This window comes from Ambystoma mexicanum, chromosome 1p (assembly GCF_040938575.1).
Source record: "Ambystoma mexicanum isolate Mex_15411 chromosome 1p, UKY_AmexF1_1, whole genome shotgun sequence".
Taxonomy (NCBI): domain Eukaryota; kingdom Metazoa; phylum Chordata; class Amphibia; order Caudata; family Ambystomatidae; genus Ambystoma; species Ambystoma mexicanum.
The window spans coordinates 984,448,774-984,476,188 of record NC_090921.1 but is presented as its reverse complement, the minus strand read 5'-3'; the positions used below and the strand labels follow the sequence as shown (position 1 = coordinate 984,476,188).

Below are 27,415 nucleotides of genomic sequence, written 5' to 3'. Positions count from 1 at the left end.
CCCCGAAACTCCTCACCTTGCCCCCCCATACAAATACCTTTTAACCATGGGCGTAATTTTAGGGGTGGACAGGCATACATGCCAACCCTCTCGATTTAGGCGGGAGACTCCCGATTTTCTAGTGAAAAATACTGCTATTTTTCACGTTCTCCCGCCTAAAATAATTATTTCCCCAATGCATTTCTATGGCGAAATTGTTGTTTCCCGATTTCGCTGTAGAAATCTCCCTCTCAGATGCTTCGGAATGTCGGCATGTATGGACAGGGGCGTTTGTCCCCCCAACTTTCATGGCACACCATTTTGTCCCCATTCATTTGGCTGAGGCACCTTTTCTTCAGATGTCATGTCCCCCCCCCCCCACAACATTTTCAGCAAAGTTAACCTTAATTTAGAACGAGGTCCTTTCAGATAGCCCTACACCTTGTACTGCGATATCTGTGCCACTTTGATTACTAATTCACGTCTTTGTGTGTGCGTGACTTGTTTCGGGTTGTTTTCTTGTCGCGTTGGGCTTCTTTGAACAGGCTGCTATTTCGTGCTACTCGATCCCTTTGTGCCCTGTAGAGGGCGCTTGGGGCCAGTTCCCCGCCCATTCCTGTCACTCGCTCCCGGGACGCCTTGCACCCAGCCTGGCCCTCCCTCCGTCGCCGGTACCTACGTCGCTCTAGGACGATGATTCAGAGGCCCTACAGGCAGCAGGTAAAAAACGGAAAGAAGGCCTGCACGTTACACCCCCAACGCAGGCTGTTTACTGCACCCCCACCGTTTCCCTGCTATTCAAGGAGGGGTGGTGTCGCAGGCCTGAGCTCATCCACAGCCGGGGGGTGGGGCTAATCTCAGGACAGGAGGAGTGAATTGTGTATGTGCAGCAATGTGTATCCTAAAGAATACTAAGAGCAAGCAGGAGAGATGGCAGAGCCATGGGGGGAGAAAGGCGTGCGGGATCTGATCCGGGGTGTAAGGATGTCTGGTGAAGATGCTGGGGCAGGGAGTAGTGTATGTCTGCATGAAGAGGTGTGTTAAAAAGGCAGTTTAGATGTAACTCGTAGTGTGTTGAGAAGGTGGAGATAGATGCAGGTGGGGTTCTGCTTAGTGGTGCAGGCATTGGCTTTGCAGGTGAGGTGTTGGTACTTGTAGAGACATTAAAGCTGCTTGCAGAGGCTTGTGTAGTTAGAGATGTGAGGGGGTGATGGGATGATAAAGCTTCAGTGCCCTTCTGAAGTATTGGTGGAATCGTTAGATCATACAGTAGGGAAACACTGATTGTGTTGCTGCTTCTGTCTAGTTGTGTTTGTATATCGTTGTTCCATTTTAGCCTGCGGCCAAACCCATTATCGAGATTATTTCTTGCAACTTCAGTTTTCGAAGAATTAATGAACCAAAAATGACAAGAGTATTTGGACACATCTGTTTTGTTTATACTGATTTTAAGTCGTTTTTAGTACCTTCCAAGTACAGGCCAATTGAATTCTCGTTGAGTATTATTGTGCCATCCCTAAAACAAAATAACTTGGAGTGGACCCTCCACTGACAATTTCAGGAGGACAATCCTGTGCCTTTTTGCTACTCGGTGGATATTAAATATGTGTCTGGCAAAAAAAAGCAGTGCAAGGCTGTATTCTTGTTTCATCCTATTTGCTGGATGTATCATTCTTGTGAAATTGGCAGATATGCCTAGTTGCTACCCGATCTGGTCCTTGTAATTCTATTTTTCTTTCTGACATACTGCTGTTTCTACTTTTTTAATCTTAGGGATTTTTAACAGATATTGCTTTAACAAAAACCACCTCCCATAAAAGCTAATTGAGATCTTTCCTTTCTCCTGCTCTACTTCTTCATCGCACCTTGATTTAGAAGTGATTGATTGTTCTTTCTGCGGGGTGGTGTCCTTAATAGACTTATGAACCATAAGTAGTTTATATAATGTATTAATGATTAAAGTCTCGTGAATATTGCTGTGTGACCTCCACAAACGTTCAAGGTAATTATTCAACATTAAGTAAGCTGCAGGGGTTTATTTTATCTTATTGTCCTTTTCTTATATGCATAGTAGAACAATCTCTGATATTTTGATTGTAAGATAGTTAGAAAATGTGCATGGTACATTGCAGAGGGGCCGATCGCCCCTACTTGTTTCTTTATTTACACCACATATAGTCCTTCATACCAACCAACTGGTAAGCAAGTGATCGAGTGATGGTTATCTCCCGTTATCTATCCATTTTGGCATCTTAAGTTACATCTATATGAAAGCTAGAAGAGATTTACACCTCTTACATTACCCATATAGCAGAAAGCAGCGCAGCTTCATACACTCAGCAGCAACGTGTCCTTGAGTGTTATTCCAAACGATTTTGATAGAAGTAGATCTCATAAACTCAAGGAACCACTCAACTGTGCCCCACCAGATAACCTACTAAATCAAATCCACTTCTGTTTGATCACATTGTGCAATGTCCTAATTAAATATAAAAAAATTGAATGTTGTTCTTATTTTATAGTTAATAGTCCCAAATTATTTATTGGATCAAAATCGCCATGTTTTTGTTTGAAATCGAAGTCCATAAGTGCACCTTGTCAAGACTTTGGTGTAGTGACAACAAACAAAAAATGCTTGGTCAGAATAAAATGATTGCTATCACACAGATACTGGTTTTATAAATCTGTTATTTGTTAAAACACTGTATAGTACAAAACCTATAATGTACACTGAGCACCAATGTTAGGACTGGATAATTCCCAGGCTCTGTACGTATGTCATTAGAGACCCATGTTGCTTATTTATTGTTCACATAGTTGCTACAATACTCCAACCCTAATCTTTTATAAGCTGTCATAAATCTAACCTTATTTTTCAAAATAATCGTTGCCTTCATTCTTGCTATGAGGCAGAAACACTAATGTACAAACAAATGTGTACAACTTCACAAAAATAAAAACCCCTTCCTCCAGTTTTGCAAAATAAACACAGCCTTTTCTTATTTTATACTAACAAATATAATTAACTCATTCACAATATTGATGTATGTGGGTTTAGCAAGTGCACACACCATGTTACAAAAAGGAATAATACACGTGTTCTACCTCAAACTATGAATGTTGTGGGCTACAGACACCAATTCACTAACTAATGTAGAGATGTACACAAAACGTCATCCTCGTAGTACTCCTATTCCAAGCTCTCTTTCAGTGACACAGTGTTTTGGCTATGTCACAGAAATTACTTCTGTCCCAACAGGCCTTCATCAGGACATAGCAAATTGTTCCACACATCAATAAATGTTTCCCAAATTGACCAGTGCAATGACTTATTCTAGAAGAGCAACAATAATTGGTTTAATCCTGCAGTTACACATACCGTTAATACATTTGGACAGAATAAAGGCTACTGATCATGAATAAGGTGCCTGAGTATAATTCTAGGTGACATCACAGTAATTCGGAAATTTAGATGTCAAAGCAAAACAAATCAGTTATTTTTCTTGGGTTCTCTTTGAACCTGTGGAATACATTAACATAAGTTTGCCCGTCTGGAATTAACGTGCTGGTAATTCCGTTTACCGGCGCAGGTTTGCCGGTGGGGTGCCTGATTTACCTCCCGCTACGAGCAGGAGGTAAGTCAGCCACCCCATTGGCAAATAAAAGCCGGTATTAACGGCACCGGTATTACCAGTGCCAGAAATACTGGCAACCCCCCCATAGAGTTCTATGGAGCTCCATGGAATGGGGATTTCCATGCCCTTACTGGCACTGTCTCCAGAGCACTGGTTCTCTCTCGGCTGGATTACTGCAACAGCCTCTTTCTAAATCTTTCTGCATCTACTCTCCGCCCTCCAAAACAGGACTTCAAGACTTGTCCTTGCCCTCAAGCCCCAGGATCGTATCTCTCCAGGACTGAAATCCCTGCACTGGCTCCCAGTGGCTGCGAAGATTAAGTTCAAAACCCTCTCCATTGTCCACAAGGCCTTCTGCGGCCTGGGGCCTCAATACCTGCAACTCTCTCTTCCCAAATATCTTCTTTCTCGAGCTCTTCGGTCATCCACCTCCAACTCTCAGGGTCAGTCGCTTCTCCAAGCAACGAGATGGTGGTAGATCTTTCTTCGGCTGAGGCCTCCCCCTGGAACAGCCTCCCTGCCTCTCTGAAAATTGAGGAGCACCATCTCTGGAAGCACCTCAAGACCTTCCTCTTTGCTTCTGATTTCTCCTCTCCTCTCCCCTGCTGAACTCCTGGCTTAAACTGAAACTGCACTGATCACTTGGCTACTCTCTGTCACGAGCCCAGGTCCCCTCCCCACCAGTTGCACACCTGCACTGCCCCCCCCAGCAACCCTTGTACTCTGGGGCTGTTTCTGTATCCCTATAGCCCCCACCAGCGCTTGTGTCTGCACTTACCCTTGCACCTGCCACCAGCTGGCCGCACTTGTTATTTATTGTTTTTATTTATGTACTGTTTATCCTATGTACTGCAACCCCCCCTCCCACACTGCACTTGTGCGATCTCAGTGTCACCTGGCCATTGTCAAGATCATTGTCTCTGTCTTCCCTCTGTTCCCCTCCCTTGTCGCGCCTTGAAACACTTGTGTATAGGTGCGTTTTAAATGCCATATCATATCATACCTGCAATCTGCCAGTAATTTCGGCTGATCAGGCGCCGGTAACACTATTAACGTTTGCCTGTATCAGGGCAATACTACCGCGAAGATACCAGCAAACTTATGGGGGTGACTGTCACTCAGCCCTAAATTTAAAATTAAATATAACATGTATTGGAATATATTTAAGGACTGTATTTTTACAGTGCATTCCACACCGAGGTATCAAAATCAAGGTGATTATAACATAAGGTGATTATATTTGTCTGATTTACTAATGTTGGACATATTATTTCCTTGCTGCCAGATACAAACCTCGGGATATAATTTGAAAGAGGTGGTTGTAGATGTGCATCTTATTCATAATTTAAGAGCTTGTATTACGCATATACACGGGATCATTAAGATTGTATACACTAATCCATTGGTTTTCATATACTCGATGCCAACTAAAAGATATTTATTGCTTGTGTATGTCTTCTGGCACATCAATGTGATGCTTTATTCGGTTCGAAATGTACATAAATCTTTCTTTTCAAGTCCAAAAGGAACGATGCGTGGTTCTTCAAAAAAAAAAAGAAATCATCAAATTTATTTTTTTGCATTTTTTTTGTATCTGTTGTAAAAATTCTAATTCATAATGTGATTTGAATAGATTTTTCTTTGTAGAAGTAAAATCATGCAAGCATTATCTTTTGGGGCATTTGTTCACTCTGCTTTAAGTCCGTGAAGCCGTTTTTCACCTCAGTATGGCAGACAGATGATATCCTGAAGGTAAGGGTTTAGTGCTTGCTCTCTAGATGTAGCCCAACTCCGTATGGTGTACGGGCCCGAGATCTTTATGGTTGTGAACAGATGCTCTATTTAGTGAAAAGTTAGGTTATCATTGAAATAATATGCAGGAATGGAATGTCATTTTAGCGCCTTTCAAAAAATACAACACTGCACTTCAAGCAGACTGTTGAATTAATCTAAGTGATGTCTCACTTGTAATCTATTAATAATTTGATGAATGGGCACTGCATATGGAAACTTTCAGAGAACCTACATTTACTTATAAAACATTAGTTCCCAGATTCTTTGTAAAGGGTTTATTAATGCTTTTTTCATTCTTTAGAGTAAACATTTTAATAATTTTTCTGCATATTCACAATTTTTTAAAATCTGAAATGGAAGTATGTTGAACGCACTGGATTTGCCTATAAAATCTTCATGATCCTGTGTATATGGTTGCCGGTTTTGTAGTTGGTTGCAGCAGGGAAAGAACATGAGTGGCATTAATAGGGAGTACAGCTGATGGATAATAATCACCTTGATTTTATTTACTTTATTTATTGGTTATTTATATGGCGCTTATACAACAAAACAGTGTTTCAAAGCGCCACAAGGCAAAAGGGAAGGGATAAAATGAGCAAATAAACCATGGAAATGGCAATTGATAAATAAAACAATGGTCCTACTAGGCCTTGTGACATTCAGTACGTGCAAGTGCAAAAAAGGAGGCGATGAGGGAGTAAGTGCTAAAGGGCACCGAGAGGGTTTGAGTGGGGGGTGCCAGGTTGTCTGTTGGAGAGGCAACAGGTAAGTGCATGGGTGGAGGCATCCCAAGCCAAGAGGGTGGTCTGATGCCCATCGGGTAAGTACAGGGCTGAGACAAAACTCCAACTAACGGGTGTAGGCCCAGAGGGTAGTGCAGGTGGTGGGGGGAGCTGGTGGCAATTGGGCAGATGGCCGGGACCCTATTGGACTCTTGAGCGACCAGGCCGCTACTCTCAGTGGCTGATGGGATGATTAGCAAAGGAGGCAGGGAGAGGGAGGAGGAGAAGAGAAATCTCTTGAGTTGCTTGCAGAACTTGAGGTGATCCGGTTCAAGACGGAGATGGAGAGGGATACTGTTCCAGAGAAGGGAGCCAGCCGAGCGTTTGACCAGCAGAGAATTGGAGCAAGAAGAATGAAGGGATCTGGAGGGAGAGTATTTAGTGAGAGAGAGTTGCAGGGAGCGTGGTCCCAGGCCCCAGACAGCCTTGTGGATGATGCAAAGGGTCTTGATTTTGATCCTTGCAGCATCCGGGAGCCAGTGGAGAGATTTTAGTGCTGGAGAGATGCAGTCTCACATGAGTGATGTCATGAATGAGATTTGTGATGGCATCTTTGATGTCATGGGTGTTAGTCCTTGCAGTGCACACTGGTGGCAAGAGTTATGGTTGCTTAGCTTACCATAACTGTCAAATTCCGTTTTTTTTCTCCGTTTTACCTGAAACCATAATGTCCTTGTAACAACATTTTCCCATTGAATTTCATAGGTTTTTGCTTGTGCAACTTAACCATAGCATCCCTTTAACAACGTTTTTGGTAGTGAATTTCATAGGTTTTTAGTAGGGTACTGTAAGAAGAACGTTGATTTAGCATACCGTTTTCTGTAAAGAAGATAGGTATTTGGTATGGCAACATAACCATAACGTCCCTGTAAACAACGGTTTGTTACTGATTCCTTGGCTGCCCTCATGATAACCGTGTGGAAAGGGCAAATTGTCTAGTGTATGTATCCATTTGCTCTACCCCTTACTTTTCTGAATAGTGTTGGTGTATCGTGCCAATTACACTAGGGGTATAACGTTATACCGTGAACAGGTTAATTGAACTATAATAACCGTCACATTGTTTATACCGTTTTTGGGCCTGCAGCTATTAAGTGAGCTTTTCAATCTGATTTGGAGAGGCTGCATTAAGCAAGTGCTGCACAGTCTGGATCTTGCACTGTGGAATGTGGCGTTTGGCAGACAAGAGCATAGGGAAAGTGAGGCCACATTAGTAAATGCAGCAGCTTTGATGCTGCGACCGCTCTTTCTGTTATCGGTAGAGTTGGGTTAAAGATCAGCCGATTTGTAGTTTTCCCACCAGTTTGAAAGATGGGGAACTACACATCCCAGAATTCAAAGGGGGAATGAACTGGATGCCCTTCTGTTGCATGTCCACAGAAACCGTTAGCTCTGTAGACTGTATGAACACTGGGCCTATCAGTGCTTTGTGCTAGTATATAAACTGCCCCCCCACCCCCACTGTCCTCTGTGTAGATTTACACATTGGCACTAGAGTTGTTGCTTCGCTTGATCCTTCACCTGCCTTCTGCATATGGCACTGGACTCAAAGCAGGCAGGACAGATTCTACATTCAATTTGAAGTATCCAGAGCAATGGGGGTGAGAGATTTCTCAGGTCTATCCTTCGATTTGTGACACCACCCATGAAAGCATTCCTCCGTCTCAACTCACATGACAATGGTCCTTATGCACTCAGACCTGGAAAAAATGGTAATGATGGGGCTGTGGTGGTGTAGGCCATATTTGTGCCGATATATGTATTTTAACTGTCATTATCAAAACGTTTTTGTGGCACTATATTTAGGAAGGTAAATGAACATGTATTGCAAGAATCAAGAAAGAAATCAACAGCGCCCACTGAACGCTGTCCTGTTGGGATTACATGGTCAGTGGTGACTCCAACTTCAGACCTTTTTATAATAGTAAACAAGCTATAGTGATTTGATTAATTATGCAACCTTTCATTGAGTGTGTGTTGGTTATGGCATTTTGACAAAAGAAACACAATGACATGGGCTTTCAGACCTCACATGATTGACTTTTCTCACTTTAATGGGATAAAACATTATCAAAACAAATGTTTGATCGCAGCAAGGGGTCATGATGCCCATGCCATGTGGTTCCAAAATAATGCAGGTCGAGCGATGACCTGTGCCTGAGCAGCAAGCTCATTGCTCAAAATGTGCATTTTAACACTTCCACTAGTCACTCTTTCATTCAAGGCGATCAACGAGTGAGCGCCATGAAAGACAAAATCTGCAGCCACCTTAGATTCTTGGAGGATCAGCTAAAAATGTGTAGAGAAAAGTTTCAAAATGATGACAATTTATGACCTTTTAGAAAATATTTGTTAAGATTAGTTAACTCCACCTGCTATAACGCCATAACCATGATATACCGTCATTTGGCAAGAAGGTTATCATACCGCCATAATACCAATACTGTGACACCCCTAAATTACAGATGTATATAGTAAATGTTGTGTAGTTTGTCAGCAGGCTCTCTTTTTCTGTTAATAGTGCATGATAAATCTGTGCCGCACACTACTGGCCGAGATGACTACAGATGAGTGACGTTTCCTAGGACACTGCACCTGGTTGGCGTATGTGCAATCACACTGCAACTATCCGTAGGACTCCATTAGTGTCCGCATCTTCGAATGCACTTAAGTAGCTGTGGAAGCGCCCGTGTTTCCATTCCACACCTAGACCCATGCGTAGGTCATCCACTGTATGCTGGTAACACCGCCCCTGTCGCTAGCCTTACGGATTCATGCAGTAAGCTACCTCAAGTATTGCTGCCGACTTTGTGGGTGGTTCTGCAAACCTACCAATGTGTGGCTAAAGTACTCCGAACTGTATAACGGCCACTGGTTAACAAGGAACAGCAACCTGCAGTATCACGTGAGCGTGGTAAATGTCGCATTACTATGATTTATCTGCTGCTTGCCTTTCCCTGCCCCGTAAAACAGATGCATTGTATCTGCACTCCGCAGTGGGACGGAAAGTATCAAGAGGTCGCTTGCCGGTTGTGCAGTTGAAGAAAACCTGTAACTGCTGGTGAGACAGTTTGTACTAAGTCTGCAAAACAGCAAAGCTGGTAAACCATGTAAAGGCAAGTACGGAAACAGCGGAATATGCAAAGCGTAAACAACCTTAGTGGTGGTTAGAAAAGCACTGTAGCTGCATGGGTCGCACACAATAAATGGCTTCCTGCTGCACGTAATGAAGCTGTATTTTGCGTTGTTGTAAACATTCTTGTATTCCACAATGTATGTATATCCGTAAATGCTACCCCTAACACTAACGGCATAGCACAAAGTGTTTGTACTGCATTTGATGACAACTGAAATGAAAGCACAAGGGACCAGTGGGCAGACTACTGCCCTTCCAACAAGTACGTAAGCTACTTTCATGTACAGCATTTCCCACATGTGCTGTGTGCAACACGAGGGGCACTCCTGTAGGGCAGCAGAGCTGTAAAAACAACCTTAGCAAACCATGTGCCGCTCTACAAACCCTTACACGGCAAAGGGCATTGTATTGTGCATGCACTGCAACGCGCTACTGTACAGAGGGAAGGTACTTCGAAGTGCGTGGGAACGGTCCTTACGGGAGCATTACAATGACTGGCGCCTATCTACGTGAGGGCCACCCAATAATTCTGTTTTCCGGCACGTCCTCTATAGTATCCAGGTAGTTGCTGCCCCTTCTGTACCAGACCTTTGCTGTCGTTCCTTGGTGAGTGTGAGAACACCATTATAAATTAAAATGACCTGGGAAAGGAAAAAAGCTAAATAAAGAAAGCACCTTTCACAGATCCACAATGGAATTGCCAATGCATGCATACAGGCGGGGGCGTGGCAGTGTGGTAAACACTGTAGTTCAATCGGTTAGAAAGGGGGTCGCTGTACAAAGAGTTTTTTTACGTGTTGCAGTGTGTTTTCAAGCGAGTAACAGCGCACCACTACTACAAATAAATATGACTACATTCAAGGACACCAAGCCAGTGTAGATGGGGTGTACAAAAATCGGGATGGCTGGCATAGTAAGATGAACGTTATAGCTGAGGAAAAGTATTCGTGCTGTGAAACGCCATATTCCCAAGGGCGAAGTATGTCATTGACACATGCCGAACAAAGGCAGAAATACACTTCTTTGCAATGTACCGCACTGCCTGCATTCACGAACCAAATAGAAAATGACGCTCCCACATCAGTGGCTGCATAATGCGGTAGAAACGTATGCAAGAGATCGGAAACAAACGCATGACCTGGACAAGTGCCTTCTTCATCGCAAACGGCACTGAGTGTAACATGCTGTGCAATAATTTTCCCTGCACAATCAACAAAAATAATATCGGCATGATTGCGTGTCATCAAAGTGTCACACACAGAAACCAAAATCAGGCACTTCATTGTAGCTACTCCATAGCACTACACATGCACATCATAGATTGCAAAATGAGCAGCCACTGCACAGTGTTTTCCAGTTAGTCAATGTATGTCGGAATCCCATAAAACCTGCGCTCTAGCCGCGGCCTCTACATTTCTGACGACAAATACACTGTGTAGCACAGTCTGTCCGTACACACCACACCCACAAACTTTATTGCCCAATCCCGTAGCCTCTTCAGGCCCATTTCTATGGCCATCATCTGCAAAAGGGGCGTATGTAACACATTCCACCCTGCAACTATTGCGATATTCGCTGACTGTTCGTGCTAAGGTGCTTCCCTAGAAACACTTTATTTTGCGGTTTTCATATGTAAATGTGTGTTTTCAGCGTTAGTTCACATTCTTACAATAGGGTCTTCAGTGCATTGTGTAGATTGTGAAACAACATTTCATTGCCACTGTGCAACAAACCCATGCCATTTGCCTTGAAAAGATGTATGTATCGCAAACCAATGTTCTCATTCTCACAGTAGAACATCCCAGCAGCACTTAAGAAGTCTCACATGCTTCTGTTGATGAAACCCCTTCCGACCTCTGGCTGGCGACAGGAATCACTGGAATACTTCCACACTATTATCAGGTGTATACATGAGAAAAGCACCTTTGCAGTGGGAAAAAGGTGCTGCACTGCTTTCATCATAATCTTCAGTTGACCTAATACACGGGAAGAAGACATGTAACCCATAAAGAAGGCTCCAAAGTGCACGATCACTACATGGATAGTTGACGAAGAGGCCACGCATCGACATTCTACAAGCAGTCTGCCGAAACAGCATGCTTCGACGCTACACCACAAAGCTTCCACTCCTTCCAAACTGAAATTGCCAGACAAGTCTTCTTGGAGGGCATACACGCACAGATCTTCCACAAAGCCATCACCCACAATGAAAACTGTGCATCTTGCCATGTTTTCCAGCTGCAGTACACAAACTAATGGAAACAGTGAATGCCGCCCTTTCCTGTGACGCACACCCAGAGGACCGGATTGGCCAAAGGCCATAGTCCCATTTTCATTGGCCAGCATGCTGACAAACGCAGAATGTGCCACGTGCCTTTCTCGAAGTACCGCCAAGGCCGTGCCCCAGTAAAGCGGGAGGAGTCCTCCTTCCTATTGATGCGCTTTCCTCGGGCACACACCCTCGGCACTACTTGATAGAACAATCCCTACAGTCCCATTTCCATAGGCCAGCATGGTGTGGAGCACGAATGTGGCACGTGCGGATCCCCAAGTACGTCGAGGGCTGGGCCCCTATTGCTGCACATCCTAAGCATCTCATTGGACAATCGCCACCGTTCCATTTTCGTGGCCGCCACCCGCAAAATCCCCAGATGTGGCTTTCGTGCTGCGTGCAAGCGTGGGGGAGTAACTTGCAACCAGGGCAAGGGGAGTTCGTGTTTTATTTATTTTTGTTGTTGTTTTTTTTTTTTTTATGCTTCCACAGAAACACCTGTTTTTAGTAACTTTTGTGTTTTCTTCTGCTCACATTAGTACAGTAAACTCGTCACTGCATCGAGCAAACAAAACTGCATTGACAATGGGTGATAAAATGCCATTTTCTTGGAAAAACTCTACATTTCTGAATCTAATGAGGTAATTGTTGCAGAAGAACATTCCAGGAGCGGACAAAAAAGTATACATGCTTCTGTTGATGAGTAACCTTCCTGCGTCTGGCTCAGAACAACAGCCAGGAGCAGTGGGCCATACTCTTCGCTGTATTATAGATGAGAAAAGCACCTTGGTGATGGGGGGGAAAAAGCGTCCTCATGACATCCAGCAACCTCCTCCGTCTACGGAACAAATTTAAGCAAAGCAGGTAACCCATATGCATGCTGCCGTAATGCATGACGAGAACCTCTACTACTGGAAACGTGGCGAGGTCTTTGCAAAGTGCTTGCATATCGAAGAAATTGCACTCATACACAGCGTTCCACAATGCGTCCACTCCTTCCAAACCAAAATTGCCATCAAAGTGTCTTTGCAGGGCATAGTTGTGCAGATCTATGACAAAGGGATCACCTACAAACACAATGCGTTTTGCCATGTCAGCCACCTTCAGTACGCAGAGTATAATGTGCAACCATTTCACCTCCCCTTCCTGTTAACCACACCCACACTACCCGATTGGCTAATCCCCACACTGCCATGGCAATTGGGCAAGGTGGTGTAAAGGGCAGATTTTGGCACGTGCACCTCCCAAAGTAGCATGTAGGCTACACCCCTGTAAAACTGGAGCAGTCCTTCTTCCCTTTGCACTATCTTCTTTGCAGCTCTACTTCATTGGGTTACGTGTAAATAGGCACAAACGCATCCACCAATCGCATCAAAGCCGCCATCATCGAACACTGTCACTCCTGTACAACACTTGAAATCTACTGTTAGACATTTACAGTACAAACAACGTGCCATTCCAAAGCAAGTGCACCACAAAGTTCAATGAAAGTATGCACGATTTCTCCACTGTAGAGGATTCAGGCTTCCAGCGTAGATGTATAAAGGTGTTTTTTAAAATTTGTTCTTTTGTGTCTTAGTTTTTACATGCGTGCTAGCAACCTTTTTTGTATTTTCTCTTTTATATGCGTTTCTGTTTGCCTCTCCTCACATTTTTACCACATTCTGGTCAGTGTTTCTTGCACAGTGTAAAAGAAAATGGCATTGCCAGCGGTGCTCAAATAAATTCCATTTCTACGGAACCACTGCATATTTTGCAACCTCATGATCTTATAGTGGGTGGAGAACATGCCAGCAATCTGCATGAACTCGCGCATAATTCTGTTTATAGCACACCTTCTGACCTCTGGCTGGGGACAAATTACACCGTCATGGACCCAGACTCCTCTTGGTGCTATGCCTGAGAAAACAACCTTGGCAGTACGAAAAATATTCATCGCTCCGGTCAGCAACCTCTTCAGGTGACGGATTAATCGTCCACATGACATGTAACCCAAGTGTAGACTTCCATATTGCACCACGACAAAGTCCACGTTTGTGACGTACGCCACATGTCTGCAAAGGCGAACCATCCCGCCGAAACTGCAGCCACCCTGACAGGCCCAGAAAGCGTCCACTCCTTCCAACCCGAAATTACCAACAACGACTCTTTGCACGCAACACCTGTGCAGAGGGTGCACAAAAGTATCACCGATGATGAGCACTGTCCGTTTCTCCATCTCGACTACCATCACGACACAGTATTGGGACGAAATGGTACCGCCCCATTAACCACGCCCTAAACTCCTAATTGCCTAAACTCCTAATTGCCTATTTCCCACAATTCCATTTCCCTTTCCACCCTGCTCATAATGGCAGGATGTGCATGTGCGCTTTCCCATCTACAGTGAGGGCCACGGCCCAGTAAAGCTCAGACAATATTTCTTCCCTTTGCACGGTCACTTTTTGCAGCACTCTTCCATTGGGTGCTGTCAAATCTTTAAACATGCATGCACCAATCGCATACAAAACCTCTGCATTGTACACTGTCATTTCTATACACCACTCCATATTTACCGTTAAACACTCTTGGTACACGTTCCGTTTGATTGCAAAGCCCCTCTGCCAGAAACTTCTGCTAAGGAATGCATGATTGCAGCATACACAAACATCCTAAGATGCACGCAGCACACCTTTGGCCATACACACACATTGCAACCCTTTCCACACCCACCACAACACTACACATCCAAGCAAGCAACCATGTGGGCACCTAACCATTTGCACAAACGTAACATACGTAGCGGCACTTCTACCCAACTCCCCCACACCATAAAACACCAATTCACGAAAACGTGTCACACTTAGCAGAAACCACAAACATACCGCAGCCTGCACCTCTCCTATGCACTGTCATTCACAAGCTAGTGGGTCACTGCCAGCCTATGCACAACAGCTTCACAACATTGGGCCTACTTCAATAAATCTGCACACAGCAGAGTAACCAACCACATATAAACTGCACTTCAACCATACCCACTTCCATACTCCCATTACGTACACACTGCACCCTGTGGCCACACTACACAACTTCTCACTGCACCATCTCCTGCCGCACACCAAATACTGTAGCATGTTCAAACTATCACCACAACCATAGAATGCACAACACTCGCTTTCCAACTCACTTGTGCTGCTGTAGCATGTCGACAATGTGCTCCACACGCATTCTCCAAAGATCACCACACTGTGCCTCATACACTGCCAAACCTGCATTGCTCCAGTGGGTGTGCTCCTTGCACAATCCCGCCACTGTAATGCAACCATGCATGTCACCAACTACCACTATGCACGTATGCACCTCTGACACCAGCACTCCTAACCAACCTCCACACCACAATGGACATGCACATCGTTACATGCAAAAGATATCATAATGTATCAACATTACACTATCTCCGGCACCCCTACACCCTTTCATTCACATACCATTGTCTTACCCACTTAACACTCAGAAAGGAATGTGTCACTGCCAACTTAACCACAAAATGTTTACAACATTGCCCATACTGCAAACATTGTGCAAACAGCACATTATCCAAGCACATATAAGCTGCCCTTCAACCATACCCTCTACCATACTGACAGTATGCAAGCACTGCACGACACTGCGTGACTTTTCACTGCAGCATCTCCAACCACAGTGCTGTCATGGAGTTATGCAGCAACAAATTGTAACATTTACCATAATGTACAAACAAGACACTCTCTCCTGCATCCCTGTGCACTTTCAATCGCATACTATGGGCGTACCATCTACCATTCACAAAGTATTGTCCCACTGTCAACCTACCCACAATCAGTTTACCAACAGTGGCCTATAATGGAAGAAATGGGCTCCACACCCATTCCTTACATGGCACCACCCTCTAACTGATGCACATTCAAAAATGCATTACTGCTCTGGGTGTCCTCCAGGCATATGCTCTTGAGTGCATAGCCTAGGGCCTTTGGCCATGCACCCAATAGTCTAGGCCTTGAACACACCCACAACAACGTAATGCCACCATGCATGTCTCCAAGTCAGCAACTACGACAATCCACATACACACCACTGCCACCAACACCCCTACCCAACCTGTACACCGCCAAATTGCAACAGTTAACCTAATGCCATGTGGGCAGCTAACATTTTGCACAAACGTGCCATACATAGGTAGCAACACTTCACCCCAACTCCCCCACACCATAAAACACCCATTCACGAAAACGGGTCGCAATTACCGGAATCCACAAACATACTACAGCTTCCACCACCCCTACCCACAGCCATTCACAAAGTATTGTCACTAACCACAACATTCGGCCTACTTCAACAAATCTGCACACAGCATAGGCCTTGAACACACCTACAGCAACGTAATGCCACCATGTATGTCACCAACTAAGACCATCCACATACACACCACTGCCACCAGCACTCCTAGCCAACCTGCCCACCGCCATGCAGCTAGGCATCAACAAATTGCAACAGTTAACATAATGTACAAACAAAAAAGTCTCTCCTGCATCCCTGTGCACTTTCATTCACATACTATGGGCCTAACCATTTCCAGTCACAAAGTACTGTCACTGCCAACCTACCCACATACTGTTCGCAACACTGGCCCTACTGCAACCACTCTGCACACACCGCACTATGCTAGCACCACCCTCTACCGAGTGCAGAGTCAAACATGCGTTCCTGCGGTGGAAAAGTTACAGCCCTATGCTCTTGAGTGCATGCCCTATGGCCTACGGCCATGCACCCAATAGTGTAATCCTTCCACAGGCCCACCACACCTACATTCACCCATGCATGCCACCATGTGCCCAACTACTGCATTGCATCCGCAGCGCACAGCCACCCGCGCTCCCACCCAACATATGTCATCTGCAATTGACCTGCCACCACTCACCACAAAAAAGTTATCACTGCAAACACATTGCTGCACAAGCAATGGGGCTGTTACGACAGCTGCCTCCAATCACCACACAAAGTACTTGCCTCCATATGCCACATGAACCACTTCTCACTCCCCCACCCGTTCCCACCCTTATTGCCGCCAACACATTCCGTACAGTACATTTTCCAGACCCTTCCGCCGCCACACTTTCCTCCGATACACCATGGCGGCTTTCCCAAACAATGTTGACACACTGCACGCTTCCCTCCAACCAACAACAAGCCGCGTCCAAACTTCTCAGACAGCATGCCGTACCGCAAGCCAATTACACTTCTGTCCGCGGAGCGAACAGGGAAATGGGTCTGCGGAGTGGACCCAGATATCACAAATTTTGTGGGACGTTTTTTTCAGTTCTTTGGTACTAACACACAAAAGCACGCTTTCTGACCACAGACCCCGCTCCTGCTGCAAATTTGGTGAAAATCGGTCCTGCCGTTCAGCCTGTAGCCGTGCGCAAAGTTTTTCCCCATTCAGTCTATGCAAAAAAAATAATAATTTTGGGACCCCCCCTTTAACTTTGACCCCCCCCACCCCCCCACATGAAACCTTGCCCAACTTGGCGAAAGAATTCAGAAATGACCGTTCTACTTTTTTTGCAAAGTTTGGTGAGGATTCCTCCAGGGGGAGCGAAGTTATAAGCCGCCGAAAAAGTGCTCTTCCTATGAGTGTAGCAACTGAACCATAACTACACGCCTGCTGCCGCGGGCCATGTTATATACAGGTCCAGGAAGTGGTGGAAGACTTGCATGCAAGGTAAGACAGGGGAAAAGGACTAGTTATGTGATGGGGTGTGGATGAGCAGGACGTGGTGGGCGAACAAACTGGGGTTTTACGGGGGTGACCCCCCGTGTAGCACTGGGTGAAGGGTGGGTGCGGAGTGCCCAGCAAGGAGTGGGAGTTGCGGGGGTGTTCTCTCCCCCTCCCCCCCCATAGGATGATGGCAGGGATGGTGTGCACAAAGAAAGTCTTTGCATGTAGCACCGAAACAAGGCTTTGGTGAAAACAGCCTGAGGGCAAACATTCTAGATCTTTTAGAATGCAGCCTGTTTGATACTTGTTGAAAGAGCAGAATTTGGCTGTCATAAATTTACTTGGCAAGCAAAAGTAGAACTGCCAGACTGGATGCCACTGCCGTTGCAAATACCATTTTGAATGTATCTCTGCTGACTAAAAGTAGGTTCTCCCTGCATTCGATGTGTGCAACTGGGGATTTTAGCGTGATCTCTAGTATGTAGGGGAGCATTGTTAAATGATACAAACTCTAGAATCATTCTAAATTCTATTGCCACACCAGTAACAAGGACGCTTCGACCATGGCCTGGATAATGTAAATGTAGAGCGTTAAGAGTGGACCAGAAGCGTATCATCTCTTATCAGCTGCATGATTCCTCTTAAACACCATATTGCTTTTTTAATTTTTGTTGTTTTTTTTGTTTAGCTTCCATTAGATGAGATATGTGTTCCTGTTTGCTTCTTGGAGGAAAGAAACATATGCAATGAATACAATGCAATTTAATTTGTTTTGAATTATGCCTCTGTTTCTAGATGCTAGATTACCCCAGAATTTATTTCTGTAACACTCATTATTAGAGCCCTTAGTATTAAAGTCTCCCGTTACCAGGTAATTGATATTGCAATCTTGTTAAAATTTCTCCAGTTCTAGCGACACAGCAGGAGACTTGCAGGGACTGAACGCATCAAAGAATATATCTGCAACATGCAGACAAAGGGACACCACGAAATGAGAAACTTAACTCGCAACAAATAATGAATCCACCACAACATCCACTGTTATGGTACAGGATACCATTACATCATGTAATTGAGTATAACCTACAACAAAAAAACCTTTACGCCACAAAACATCAGCAAACCACCACCACCACATGCAAACATGACTTTAAACCACATACCCAACCGTAACCATGAAACATACGGTCAGAGGTACACTATGAAGTGAGGATTATACCGACTATCCGCAATAACATTTCAACAGCGTGCAACCAAATGAATTCAAAATCAAATATAACCACATACAACAGAGACCTCGTACACCATCACAAAATGCAAACATTATCATGCAGAACAATTACAACCTATTAACCCTGCTCTGACCTCCATGGACTGCTTCAGGTTCAGCCTCCCATAAATTCCTTCTTGTATTTTCGTTATCAATCCAGTTCGAACTAAGACTTGGCCCAGAGGTGGGATTGCTACTTCTTCATCAGCGTGTATATCACAAAGACTGCCCCTCTTTTGATACTGGTGGGAGGCTCTGCCCTACTTGTCTTGTTCTCACATTCCTTTGTCTGCTGAATTTCACCCCAGTCTGTAACGCCGGTTAGTGCTAGTGAATGTTGAAATCCTGCTGCAGATTATAAACTAAGATGCTGACTGTCTAATCTTCCCCCCAAGGAGCTCTGTCTCTAATCTTTTCAATTGTTGCTGTTCTAACAGGAATTTGGACAGTGCCTTGCACTTACTCTGGTTGAACTCAGGCTGTACTCGCACATCCACATTTCCCTCTCTACTCTGACTACTTACCAGTCGATTTCCTCCCCCCCTTCCTTTCTGATATCCCTTTTTTCTTTCACTATTCATTTTCTTCTCTTCACCTACTCCACAGAATGACTCTCATCCACCTACTACCATCCTCCTCCCACCTACTACTTGCACACCCTCCTTTCACCCTGTATCATTCAACTCACAATCACTCCTTACACTAACTTCTCTACTCACTTGCAACACAAAACACACACTCCCACACTGCTGAACTACTTCCACTCCTAAGCTCCACCATCTTCTCCACAAGCCGCTGCTCCCTCCTCACTTCTGGTGATCTCTTGGTCATCCTTCACCTCTGGCCTCACCAATAAAACCCACATGTCCTGCTCCCTGCATACATTTCCCTCCCCCTGTGAGGATTGGACAACTATCCCTGGCCAATCGGATCCTGCCTTCCTCACCCGGCGTGTTTATATACAAGGGAAAATCTTGAAAAGGGAGCTAAGCCATACCCACTTCATCACTGTGTACTGCAGTTGGGGATCTTGGATGGCAATTCTTCGTGTCCTTGTTGCTGGGTCCTGCTTCACAGGGTCTCTAGGTCACTTCCCCCGCAGAGTTTGGGGGATCCTCCTCGAATTTCACTCCCTAGTGGTATAGAGGCTTTTGTGGTACTGTGCAAGGTCACTGGTGCTGCGTGGCAGCCCTGCACCTAGGGGGGAGTGGAGTGTCTGGTGCAGCTGGGGTTCTCCCTGTTGTGCAGCACCATGATTGCAGTGCAGCTTTCTCTCTGCAGGCGTCGGATAACCACTTGGATCTTTCTTCTGAGATGGCAGCTCTGCAATTAAAAGAAAGACACTAGCCTGGTTGTAAGGCAGGAGGGTAAAGGTCTGCAAGGCAGCATACTAGCACAAAAGGGAGCAGGAATTGGGGTTCTCTCTGCTGTCACTGATCACCTCAGGGGTAGGACTGGCTCTGGATTGCTTCCTAGTAGGCCTCCGCAATGTAGCTGAGAAGGGTTACCTTCTCTTGACCAGGCAAGTGTCACACTTGCCAATTGTCCTATTGCGTCAATCTTTGCTCCAGAGATATAATCACTGTGATTAGCTGGTTCGAATTAGCCCATGAAGGATTATAACACTGTGCAACCATAAGAAGCTTCTCAATAAAACATTAAGGTTCTTCCCTGATATTGTGGAATTCTTTGGCCAAGTTATGCAAATCCCTAGGAGGCGAGGTAATCTGAATAGTAAGCCAGCAGCAATCCCCCCCTGCCCCCAGATTCTGTCTAACGGGTGCCTGAAACAGTGTAGCATCCGTCCCATATGGCCTGCCTCCCATTGTCACTGACTGGGTATAAGCGGGAGGTGCAATAGACATCTGTATAAAACTCAGAATCCTGGAGGTGCTATGCCCTGGCTCCACTGGTGCAGTGGGTACTGGCTTTTGTTTCAGCTGTATGAGCTGTACCTGAGTGATTGTCGGTGCTGGGGCCTTCAGAGCACCCAACGTGCATACTAGTGAAGAAATCTAGATCTTCAGCTCACTCTCCTTTTTGCTTCTCCTTCTGTTGGCTGTGTATTATTTAGGGGCATAGTAAAGTGGATGACCCGCTTGCCCCTTTTCCCCATAGAACCCAGATCTGTCCTCTCAGTCGTTCATAGGAATCTTTTAGCGCGCTGAGTTTTGATAAATTCTCTCTCTTTGTTTCCTCTTCTAACCAGGTGGCATACACCGCCATTGTCTTGACTTCTCTTTCCCTGCCTCCAACTCGCACCTCAACATGGCCAGCTTATCCAAATTAAAAGTCTCCTCTACTGGGAACTGAGTATGTCGGTTGTCCTGCGTTCACAGGTGCCAGACATTGATAAACTTGAATGTAGCACTATTGTAGTTAGTGAGCAGGTATATTCTTGGGTGGGTTTTCCACGTGCTTTGACTTTTCTTTGCCCATGAATGTCACTCACTTTAGTACCACTCGATCACGCTTGCCCCTGTACCAGTCACACTGTGACTCCATGCTTGTGTTGTCCTGGGATGGGAGGGGGCTTTGAGACTCTGCAGAGTGGTCCTGAAAGGTTCATAAGGACACTCGCTGTGTTTTCACCCCGACTGACCCTACTTGCTCCGGAAATATAGTTTCACATTACCCAACCTGTCCTGTTTTATTATTCCCCTTTACTTTTATTCCTGTTGCTCAGTATCTATACCAGAAATAGTTTGGGATACACAAACATTTACCGCACAAGAAACTAGAGTATACCAGAGAGCCTATTGGCCCTCAGCAGACCAGATCTACCTAACCTAAAATTGCCAATACAAGATTTTGACCAGGACATAGATATATTACACCCATAATCATAAGCCAGGCAAAAACTAACAGCAAAACCAGACAACCAGCACAGAATCTCCAACCCATATTGGCAAACAATCTAATTTACACGGCGTCCATCTTCACCCGAGTTTCGAGTGGCATTTCAAAGGACCACTCATTACAAGGCTTGCAATCTTCGGGTTGTCTCTGATAGCGACCTACGACTGCAACAATTCATCACTACCACTGCTGCTCATATTAACCTCCTGAACACACAGTAAATTAATTCATGGAAAATTAATCTTTTCCTTACTTGGCACTTTACAAAAACGCTATCTAGACTAGTGTGCTCAGCAAACTGGACTACTGCTCAAGTCTCTCTCTCTCTCTCTCTCTCTCTCTCTCTCTCTCTCTCTTTCTCTCTCGACAAAGTCCTCAACTTTGCGACCCACACTCTCTCCAACCTACCAAGACTCCCCCCCCCCCCACAGCCCCCCATTTTGCTCCCTCCAACCCTCCTCTGCACTCCACACTGTCCCATACCCTCCCTGTGCCTCCTCTAGCTTCTGCCACTGCCCATATTAATCAAAGCGAGCCCAAATCTGGGTCTTGTCAAACCTCGTCTTAAACGTCACTTACTTGCTGAAGAGGGAGCTCTCGCTCCTGTATCCTCCACCCCCCCCCCACCCAACCCCACCATTGCCTCCAGTGATGCTTAATAATGTAATTTTGTAAATTTAATTACTCCTCCTTTAGTTTAAAGCACTGGCCCGCAGAGGTTAATGGTACCATTTGTAAGTCACATGTTTTCTTATATACATTTTATTTCTGTTGCTTTTGTCCCTGGTGTATGTCCTAATTCTCTAACCCCCTCATAAACCATGGTATACATTTGTTAAAAAAAATTGATTAGCAGAGTTTGCTAATTACATTTTTCTTGATTAGCAAACAAACCCATTTGATTAGCTATTTTGCACTAATGTTTTTAAATAATAACAATGAGAGACCAACGGAGTAGTTTTAAGACGCCTGTTCCACACTCCTATTGAAGCCTTATTGACAATACCAGACAAAAAAGGAAACAACCGTCTATCTCCTCTTAAAGCTCTACCTATTCTCCCGCTCACGGTCCATGGACCAAATAAGGACCGAGTCTAGGTTTTGAAAAACGAATGTAACCAAATACAATTTTATTAAAGAGAAAAAAAACACAATATGCAAATATCTTAAAATGAAATCAAAACATTATAAAAAAGTGTAAAACATGGTGCACTTTTACTAAAACATCAAATACAAAACCACGGTACCAATTCTGAATCAGTTTAAATGAAATATATAAAAAAACTGATAAACAGCACCAACCTGCCTAGGTGTCACATATACACTCAAAAAAAGCTCCTGCCTATACAAATCGAAACAGAGCAACACAAAAAATAAATCCCTGGTGTACAGTAACGCTTTGGTCAGTAGCTCCTCCAAACAACTACTAATATTTGTTTGTTGGAGGTATGTCGTTAATCACTAGTAATTGTCTACCCTTTAGAGATGCTACTAGGGTGACTATAACAACTGAATTGATCAATGAACCGCACCCTACCATTTAAGGTGCTAGTTTGCCCGACATGTTTCATTCACAATACATTTGGAAACAGATTACATGAACTTCATCAGGGGATCCAAAACTATTCCCACTATACACAATAGCTGAACAGAATCCACGACATGTTGTAAGGACTGTCGGAGAAGCTGAAGTGTATCTCGACGTCGGGGTTGCTTCCAAGTAAATGAAGATCTGTAGTATATACAACCCACTAAACAAGGGAGGGGAGGGAGAAAGGAGGCAGAGAAACAAAAAAAGGGGGAGAAAAAAGAGAAAAGAGATCTGCGTTAACAATGTACCTATAATCAACTCACAAGGCTGTGGCTAACCTATGTGAGACTCGCCAGTATCAGTTTTGCCAAAGCAAATACTGCTATGTTATGGTGAAGAGGGGAACATCTCGACTGTAGACGTTTAAACACATTCTATGGACCAAGAGAAGAAGACAAAGGAACTAGTTTGAGCACAATAGAACCATTCACTATTCTTCTAACATAACAAGGGGTTAAATTATCGCTGCTCTTATAACTTCCCCATAGTGATTCCCAAAATCAGTGACGGAAAACATTATTAGTGCATGTTGAATCACCACCACGTGAATCATCACAATCCTGTCACCATTAGCCGGGGATATGTATTTTAAATCATCCAATGCGGAAACCGCGTGGCGCGTAGTCAAAAAATGCACTAAGAGCAAAAATGCTTTCATGCACTCACACCTCAGTGTTGCACTACGGGTTTGCCAAACTGTCACAACTATGTGATAAATGACGGAAAGGTGTAACTAACGTGATCAAGGCCACCTACCATCGAGGAAGGTGAGCGTTCTGCGAAATGGCTGGACCGCTATGTATTGCCCACTTTCAAGCCGCACATCGTGTTGGAAAATTTTCAAAACACCGGACTGGCATTCGCATAAGTCACAATTCTGTAAAAAAAAACAGCAATCAAGAAACACAGAGTCAACCCGACCTCCTAGTCTATGTGCCGACTCCTGTTTGGAAAGTTTCTACAAAAGCAGAAGAAAGCCACCACTAGCATAATCGGCTGCTTACACGAAAACAGATGTTCACGGGGAGAAGAAACTCCAGGACGCTTCCTCTCGTTCACGCTGTTCCCCCCAGTGTCGTCCCTATGAAGCACCTGGAAGTGTAAGTAGGGGCAAGGGGTGTGTTCTACCGATCATGTGATGAGTCATGTGACCACCCTTACTGCGTGAACACAATAGAGCGTGGGGACTCTGTTTTGTTTACAGAGATCGGTACTTTGATCGAAGATGATACAGCCACTCTACGACGTGAGTAAGTCGTGATCTGTAACTCGGATGAAAAACAGTAGCATCAAGTGTTAGGAAAGGAGACAATGTAATGTTGAATGGGAACCATTTAAGCAGATGTCAGGCTCCCAGACCAACACATGGAAAGAATGACCATTATAGTGGTAAAATATAACGTGTCGTAAGACATCAATTGAATAGAAGCAACGAGTATGTTGCAATGTCCGTTTTATTGTTCATGAAGGCCAATAATTGCTGACTTGGTGAGAAATATTAGCCATTTTTCTTTGAACTGAAGTTTATCTGTTTTGTTATTGTTTGTTTGAGACTTATCTAGTTGCCATAAGATAGTCCATTGTACATCTGGGCTATGTCCCATGATGATAAAGTGATTTACAAGTGGGGCTGCAATATTTTCCCTTTTAATGCAACTCCTGTGTTCGCTAATGCGACTCTTCTTCCTTTCTGTCATCCCAATGTAGAGCCTATGACAAGGGCACCATATAGCATATACCACATCGGTGGAATTGCAATTAGTAAATTGGTTTTGTGTCCAAGGTCGTTTCAAGCCAATGTCAACTTCTTTTGTACGTTTGGTGTACTTGTCATTAACGCAATGGCCACAAGGAGAATGTCCCGTGAGAGTAGGGAGACCCCAGGTTTCCGTAACACTTGTCGCATGCCCTTGTTTCTTTGTGATGTCATTCCTTGTAAGCAATTATTTCAGATTGGAAGTTCTTTTATATGCATACCTGGGGAACTTTAAAGGACATTCACCTCCAGCCAAAATGTGCCAGTTCTTTCGTATTATTTTAGTAACCTGGTTGGATCTATGGCAAAAAGTGCTAACAAAAACAATTGTGTTAGTATTGGGCTCCTTCTGATGGTATTGTAAAAGTGCCTCCTGTTGTTCTGTCTAGCTCTTTTGAAAGCCCTTTTGACTATTTTCGGGGGGTAGCTCCTGGCCTCCAATTTCAATTTCAATTGTGCTGTTTCTGTCAGGAACGTGTGATTGAGGGTGCTATTACTCTTGAGGCGTAGAAACTGCCCAAATGGTAAGTTTTCCTGTGTGTGCCTAGGGGGCAACTATCAAATTTTAACTGAGCATTACAGTCCGTGGGTTTATGAAATGGACTGACCTTCAGAGTGGAACTGGTTTCATCCACCTCAGTGGTGATATCCAAGAAGTCTATTCTCTTTCTACTGCAGGTGTACGTAAACTTGAGGAACTGATTCCTCTGATTAATCCATTGAAAAAATTCTGCAAATGACTCTTCTGTGCCATCCCAAACAATGAGAATGTCATCTATGAACCTCCTCCATAAGGCAATCTTGGTGAAAAAAGGGTTAGAGAGAGGATAAATATGTTTACGCTCAAAATGTTCAACATATAGATTAGCTGCTGTCAGAGCTACCGGTGAGCCAATCGCCGTCCCATGGACTTGGTGGTACAAGTTACCGTTAAAATAAAAGTCATTTTCGGTAAGCGCCATCTCTGCACACCATAAGATAAAACTGTTCGGTGTCGAGCCTGCAGTTCTTTTGGATAAAAGAACGTCTTCGAGCACATCTAAAGTTTCTTTCTGTGGGATACATGTGTGCAAAGCTATAATATCAAGACTTGCTAATAGTTGTGTATTAGGGTCAAATCTCATATTTTCCACACAATTAATAGCTTCCGTAGTATCCTGTATATAGGAGTACATGGTGAGAACAAACGGTTTGAGGTACTTGTCAGCTAGTTTGGAAAGAGGTTCTAACACAGAGCCTGTGCCTGACACAGTCGGACGGCCCGGAGGGTTCGTCAAAGATTTGTGTATTTTAAGTAGAGTGTAAAATTTCGGGATAGATGGTTTAGATCAGAGGTCGCCAAACGGTCGATCGCGGGCGACTAGTAGCTCGCCTGAGCCTCTTCAGTCGCCCGCGCTGGAAATACTGAAAAAGAAACACTTTTTTAAGTTAAATGATTCAATGCTGTGTTTTTGCGGTTATTTTTCTTGATCAGGATCCGAACCCTGGTCGTCTCAATTGCAGGCAGGGAGCTTGGCTGCTGTGCCACATGGAGCTGCTTGTAATTTCCCTGGCAGATGTCAATATCACGTTCTGCTTCTGCAGGCCGCCTGTAGTACCAGAGTTGGCCTTGTGCGCCCCCGACACTGTCTTGCTTAAGCAAGTTGCTCTTTGCCAGAGATGTCAGAGGGGTTGGGGCAGGATCAGGATCATTGATCATTGTGACCACGCAATGAAAATATCCACAGTAGCACTGCTGCTCGCCTGGAAATGTTCAAAATAATATTTAAAAAAATGGTGCAATTTCTTTCATGTGCATCTTTCCAAACGCCACACTGTCCATTTCCACTTTAAATCACTTTCATGACACAGGTACACCCACTTTTAGTACATTAAGCGATCCATAGACACGCTGTACAGTAGGAGCCTACCAGGGTAGCTCAGCAGGTTGACAGACCGATGCTGAGATGTTATATATTCAAAACAAAATGCCGTACCATATCATGTCATAAGTGTTTCAAAGCGCGACGAGGCAGGAGAGGGGGAACAGAGAGAAGACAGAAAATGATCCTACTAGGCCAGGTGTCATTCAGATTGTGCAAGTGCATGGGAAGGGGGAAGGAGGAAAGTGCGGGGGCAAAGGGAAGGGGACAGTGCAGTACATGGCATAATAAATAACAATCAGTAGTGTCCGGCCAGCTGGTGGGAAGTGCAAGGGTAGTGCAGACATCAGGTGTCAAGTGCTAGTGGTGGAACTGTAGGGGTAGATAACAGTCCCTAAGTGTGGGGGGTTGGCAGGAAGGCAGTGCAGGTGTGCGACTGGGGGGGGCTGGTCTTGAGAGCAGGGGGGTTGCCAGGTGACCAGTGCAGGTGACCAGTGCAGTTTCAGTATCGGCCAGGAAGTCAGCAGGGGAGAGGAGGAGACAAGGTAGAAGCAAAGAAAAAGGTTTTGAGGTGCTTCCGGAACCGGAGATGATTCTCCAAGTTTCAGGGAGACGGGGAGGCTGTTCCAGAGGTAGGCCCCAGCCGAGGAAAGAGATCTACCACCAAATCGTTGCTCAGAGAAGCGAATGACCGTGAGGGAGTTGGAGGTGAATGAGCGAAAAGCTCGAGAAGGAAGATATTTTG

General features: G+C 44.6%; 1 protein-coding gene across 1 annotated transcript in view; it reads left to right on the top strand.

Moving 5' to 3' along the window:
• Positions 1-516: 516 nt before the first annotated feature.
• Positions 517-27,415, top strand: part of ZNF319 (zinc finger protein 319) — a 124,650-nt gene continuing 97,751 nt past the window's right edge. Inside the window, exon 1 of the mRNA XM_069654454.1 lies at positions 517-699. The gene's annotated coding sequence lies outside the window, so the exon portion shown is untranslated. The remainder of the gene's footprint in view (positions 700-27,415) is intronic.